This window comes from Triticum aestivum, chromosome 6B (genome assembly GCF_018294505.1).
Source record: "Triticum aestivum cultivar Chinese Spring chromosome 6B, IWGSC CS RefSeq v2.1, whole genome shotgun sequence".
In the NCBI taxonomy this organism is placed as follows: domain Eukaryota; kingdom Viridiplantae; phylum Streptophyta; class Magnoliopsida; order Poales; family Poaceae; genus Triticum; species Triticum aestivum.
The window spans coordinates 194,159,711-194,165,409 of record NC_057810.1 but is presented as its reverse complement, the minus strand read 5'-3'; the positions used below and the strand labels follow the sequence as shown (position 1 = coordinate 194,165,409).

The following is a 5,699-nucleotide window of genomic DNA, read 5'->3' as shown; positions in this document are numbered from 1 at the left end:
GAAAACCCCATCTTGTTATCCTTGATGGCAATAATGCAATACGTGTCTCGCTACCCCTAATTTGTTAGTGGGTGAAATCACGCAAGATTGAAGCCAAAACTAAGCACCTCTCCCATTGCAAGAAAAACCAATCTAGTTGGCCAAACCAAACTGATAATTCGAAGAGAAATATAAAGATATCAAATCATACATATAAGAATTCAGAGAATATTCAGAGAATATTCATAGATAAGCCGATCATAAATCCACAATTCATCGGATCTCAACAAATACACCGCAAAAGAAGATTACATCGGATAGATCTCCAAGAACATCGAGGAGAACATTGTATGGAAGATCAAAGAGAGAGAAGAAGCCATCTAGCTACTAGCTATGGACACGTAGGTCTGAGGTAAACTACTCACGCTTCATCAAAAGAGCAATAGAGTTGTTGTAGATGCCCTCCGTGATTGATTCCCCCTCCGGCAGATCACCGAAAAAGGTCCCAAGATGGGATCTCACGGGAACAGAGGCTTGCAGCAGCGGAAAAGTATTTTCATGGATGCCTTTGATGGTTTGGAAACATTTTAGGATTTATAGAGCTGAGAAGGAGGTCAATGGACTCCCGGGTGGGCCACAAGCGAGGGAGGCGTGCCCCCCTAGGGCGCACCTTGGCATCTTGTCACCTCCTCGGGACTCTTCTGACTTGGACTTCAAGTTTCGTGGGTTTCTTCTGGTCCAAGACAAATCATCACGAAACATTTATTACGTTTGGACTCCATTTGATATTCCTTTTTTTGTAAAACTCTAAAACAAGGAAAAAAACCGAAAAACTGGCACTGGGCTCTAGGTTAATAGGTTATTCCCAAAAATAATATAAAATAGCATATTAATGCATATAAAACATCCAAAATAGATAATATAATAGCATGGAACAATAAAAAATTATAGATAAGTTGGAGTTGGATCAAGTATCCCCAAGCTTAATTTCTGCTCGTCCTCGAGTAGGTAAATGATAAAAAAAGAATTTTTGATGTGGAATGCTACGTAACATATTTATCCATGTAATTTTCTTTAATGTGGCATGAATATTCAGATCCATAAGATTCAAAATAGAAGTTTAATATTGACATAAAAACAATAATACTTCAAGCATACTAACAAAGCAATCATGTCTTCTCAAAATAACATGGCCAAAGCAAGTTATCCCTACAAAATCATATAGTCTGGCTATGCTCGATCTTCATCACACAAAGTATTAAATCATGCACAACCCCGATGGCAAGCCAAGCAATTGTTTCATACTTTTGATGTTCTCAAACCTTTTCAACTTTCACGCAATACATGAGCGTGAGCCATGGATATAACACTATAGGTGGAATAGAATATGGTGGTTGTGGAGAAGACAAAAAAGAAGGAGATAGTCTTACATCAACTAGGTGTATCAATGGGCTATGGAGATGCCCATCAATAGATATCCATGTGAGTGAGTAGGGATTGCCATGCAACGGATGCACTAGAGCTATAAGTGTATGAAAGCTCAAAAGAAACTAAGTGGGTGTGCATCCAACTCGCTTGCTCACGAAGACCTATGGCAATTTGAGGAAGCCCATCATTGGAATATACAAGCCAAGTTCTATAATGAAAATTCCCACTAGTATGTGAAAGTAACAATATAGGAGACTCTCTATCATGAAGATCATGGTGCTACTTTGAAGCACAAGTGTGGAAAAAGGATAGTAACATTTTCCCTTCTCTCTTTTCTCTCATTTTCTTGGTGTGCTTCTTTGGCCTCTTTTTTATTTGGGCTTCTTTGTCCTCTTTATTTTTCATAAATTCCGGAGACTCATCCCAACTTTGTCAGCGAATCATAACTTCCATCATCCTTTACTCACATGGGACAATGCTCTAATAAGGATGATTATCACACTTTTACTTACAACTCAAGAATTACAACTTGATACTTAGAATAAAATATGGCTCTATATGAATGCCTCCGGTGGTGTACCGGGATGTGCAATGATCTAGCATAGCGAATGACATCAAAAAATAGGACAAGCCATAAAAACATCATGCTAGCTTTCTTACGATCATGAAAAGCAATATGAAAATGATGGTGCATGTCATAATAAAATGGAACGGGTGAAATTGCATGGCAATATATCTCGGAATGACTATGGAAACGCCATAATATGTAGGTATGGTGGCTGTTTTGAGGAAGGCATATGGTGGTTCTAACGCACCGGCGAGAATTGCGTGGTACTAGAGAGGCTAGCAATGGTGGAAGGGTGAGAGTGTGTATAATACATGGACTCAATATTAGTCATAAAGGACTCACATACATACTGCAAAAGTCTAGAAGCTATCGAAACAAAGTACTACACGCATACTCCTAGGGGGATAGATTGGTAGGAAAAGGCCATCGCTCGTCCCCGATCGCCACTCATAAGGAATACAATCAATTAAATAAATCATGTTCCAACTTCATCACATAACGGTTCACCATAGGTGCATGCTACGGGAATAACAAACTTTAACACAAGTATTTCTACCAATCCACAATTACTCACTATCATGACTCTAATATCACCATCTTTATATCTCAAAACAATCGTAAGGAATCAAACTTCTCATAATATTCAATGCACTTTATATGAATGTTTTTATTATATCCCTCTTGGATGCCCATCATATTAGGACTAAATTCATAACCCAAGCAAATTATCATGCTGTTTAGAGACTCTCAAAATAATATAAGTGAAGCAAGAGAGTTCAACAATTTCTATAAAATAAAGCCACTGTTGTGCTCTAAAAAGATATAAGTGAAGTACTAGAGCATATTGCCGAGCTCAAAAGATATAAGTGAAGCACATAGATTACTCTAATAAGTTCATGATTTAAGCTTGTCCCTCTCAAAAGGTGTGTACAGTAAGGATGATTGTGGCAAACTAAAAAGCAAAGACTCATATCATACAAGACGCTCCAAGCAAAACACATATCATGTGGTGAATAAAAGTATAGCCTCAAGTAAATTTACCGATGGATTGAAGACGAAAGAGGGGATGCCTTCCAGGGCATCCCCAAGCTTAGGCCCTTGGTTGTCCTTGAATATTACCTTGGGGTGCCTTGGGCATACCCAAGCTTAGGCTCTTTCCACTCCTTATTCCATAGTCCATCAAATCTTTACCCAAAACTTGAAAACTTCACAACACAAAACTCAACAGAAAACTCATGAGATCCGTTAGTATAAGAAAATAAATCACCACTTTTGGTACTGTTGTGAACTCATTCTTTATTTATACTAGATGACACCCCGCGCATTGCTGCGGGATTTGTAGGAAGAAAAAAATTGGATATGTTTGAGAAATGTAATATAGATAATTTGAATATACTTGTTAACTCGTCATCTCCTAGCTAAAATAAAACCATTTCATAAAACTGAAAAATGCACAACTGGGAAGAACTACAAATAGTATGTGTTCTTATATCAATTTTTGCCACTGTTTCCGCTCCCAGTGACTACTCAATCATCCACTCAACCAAAATGTCTTGACACACAAAGAGCAGATAAAAAAACAAAAATCAGATAGACAATGGATATTTCCTTGGGAGGTGGTGATTCTTATTCTTAGTCACTTGCATCATATCTCACTTCTTATCTTCATCTAGCCACAATAGCGAGTAGTCATCTGAATTAATAGGGAGTACAATGCTGGCACTTGAAAAGTAGAAACAGAATAGTGTGCAAGTAAATCTGCATGATGGCTAGAACAGAGGCATACCAGTTCAGGTGGTTGTACCATAATTCTTTAAATTTATTCAATGTACTACATTCAATGAAGGAAATTATTATACGACAATTAGCGAGAAAAGTAAGTTTTAAAATGAAATAAGGTAGTGAGCAATTTAACTTCATAAGACAATTCCAGCTAAGGGAGAGAGCTTTTAAACTTAGCATAGTGATGAACTTTGATTCAGCAACAGAACATAGCATTCCATGAGTATATTATGCATTCCGTGCATTCTATTTTAAATAATATTATAAAAGTTATGGCTTGGGATGTCAGGATACCTTCTTACAAACACAATGGCATGCAGCTTGTGTCAAACAACTATGATAATGAAGAGAGATAGTAGTAAAGTGAATCTTACGATGCAAAAGCAAACATAATTAGACTAATATGTTACAACCATTAAAGCAGGAGACGTTATTACGTCTATATATTGGGAAAATATCACTTCAGAGGACAGCTACCAGGAACTGCTAGATTATTCCATTAGATACTAATTTTTATCATCTTCTTTGACTTTTCACATGGATATAGCTGTCAACACTCGTGGGTGTGCATATATGTTGAAATAACTCACGAGAGTAAAACATTAGAATGATAGAGACTCGATCGCTGAATACAGAAAAGGGTAACCTTCAATCATCAAAATATTTCGATTATCCAGAGATACATTCAGCACACATCAGAGATTACAAATAGAAGGTTTGTTGAATGATAGAGAAGATTATTGACGGCATACCATACGAGAAAATTGGAGCACTTTTGCAAGGTAATTTCTTTAGAGGGCTTCTTTAGCAATGCCTGCAAAATTAATGCATCCGGCTAACAAAGCAGAGGAATAGGAGTTACCTTCACTGGATGGTAGGCATCGCCTACATCGAAGGGGGTACAATAATATAATTGACGCTGCCTGCTAGAGCAAATTGGTTAGTCAACTAAAATTCTGCAAGTTGAAATTATTATTTTTGGATCTAGGGTGTCTCAGCAGATCATGATGTTGTTCACGTGTCATGCAGCTGCTCTCCTCCCTTGACCAAGCAAACGCTTCTATCTGACTATGTACCTGACTATGGTGCCTCATACTAAGTTGATATATCCACTTCTCCTCTTCCTTTATCTAGTCTTTGTCATCCTTTCTCTTGATCTATGTGCAGGAAGTGAAGAAATTTCTGCAATATTAACCCTGCATACAAAGTACATGCATGAGAAGTTGAAGCATCAAACCTAAAAGTGTAGGAAGCTTGCAATATTAAATTGGTCAGATTCAAGAGTAGATGCAATAACTGTGTGGGAGGTGGACGCAAGAAGTGGTTGCGGTTGGCTTGGGTGGTGCAGACAGCCAGTGGAGGAGTAGCACCGGAGATACCTTGGATGGAACAAAGACATAGACGGTGGGAGGGCAGATCAGGACACTGCCATCTTGATGATCCATCCCAGCGAATCCCGGAGTGCCATGGAGGTGAGCCAGATCGGCTGTCATGCCCGAGGAGCACCTGGCATGGAGATGGGATCCCATCCGCCGCCGCCACCGCCCCGTAGTGTAGACAGGATAAGATTTCTGAAGGAGGGCACGATGGGTTGCCCCTTCTGTAGATGAAGTGTAGAGGCTGGAGGGAGAAAAGAAAATAATCGATGGGAAGGAGAGAAGATTGTGCTGGGCACACCAAACGGACCGACGGGCAACTGGGCATTAATTGCGCGCGCATGTTAGAGGGTCGGTGGAGATAATCATCACTGTAGGCGTGGAGCTACAACTGATCCAATGGCTAACACAGTCGTGTGATGGGAAAGCGAACACTTATTTCTGTGATGACGTGGAAACAATTTTGCTGAGATGGCATGATTGATGACGTGGATAGCTTGCATGTTTAGAGAAATAGGTTAGTGGGGATGAACTATTTAGGTATTATAGATTGGTGTAATATCTAC

General features: G+C 39.0%; 1 long non-coding RNA gene across 2 annotated transcripts; it reads right to left on the bottom strand.

Annotated features, from left to right (window-relative positions):
- Positions 1-312: 312 nt before the first annotated feature.
- On the bottom strand, positions 313-5,410 carry LOC123133946 (uncharacterized). Of its 2 annotated transcripts, none has more exons than XR_006465439.1 (4): positions 5,137-5,410; positions 4,834-4,953; positions 3,017-4,680; positions 313-712 (listed from the first exon to the last, which is right to left on the bottom strand). It is a non-coding gene; the product is annotated as an uncharacterized lncRNA (long non-coding RNA). The 2 variants fall into 2 exon arrangements; XR_006465440.1 differs by having other exon boundaries at positions 313-709.
- Between the last annotated feature and the right edge of the window lie 289 nt (positions 5,411-5,699).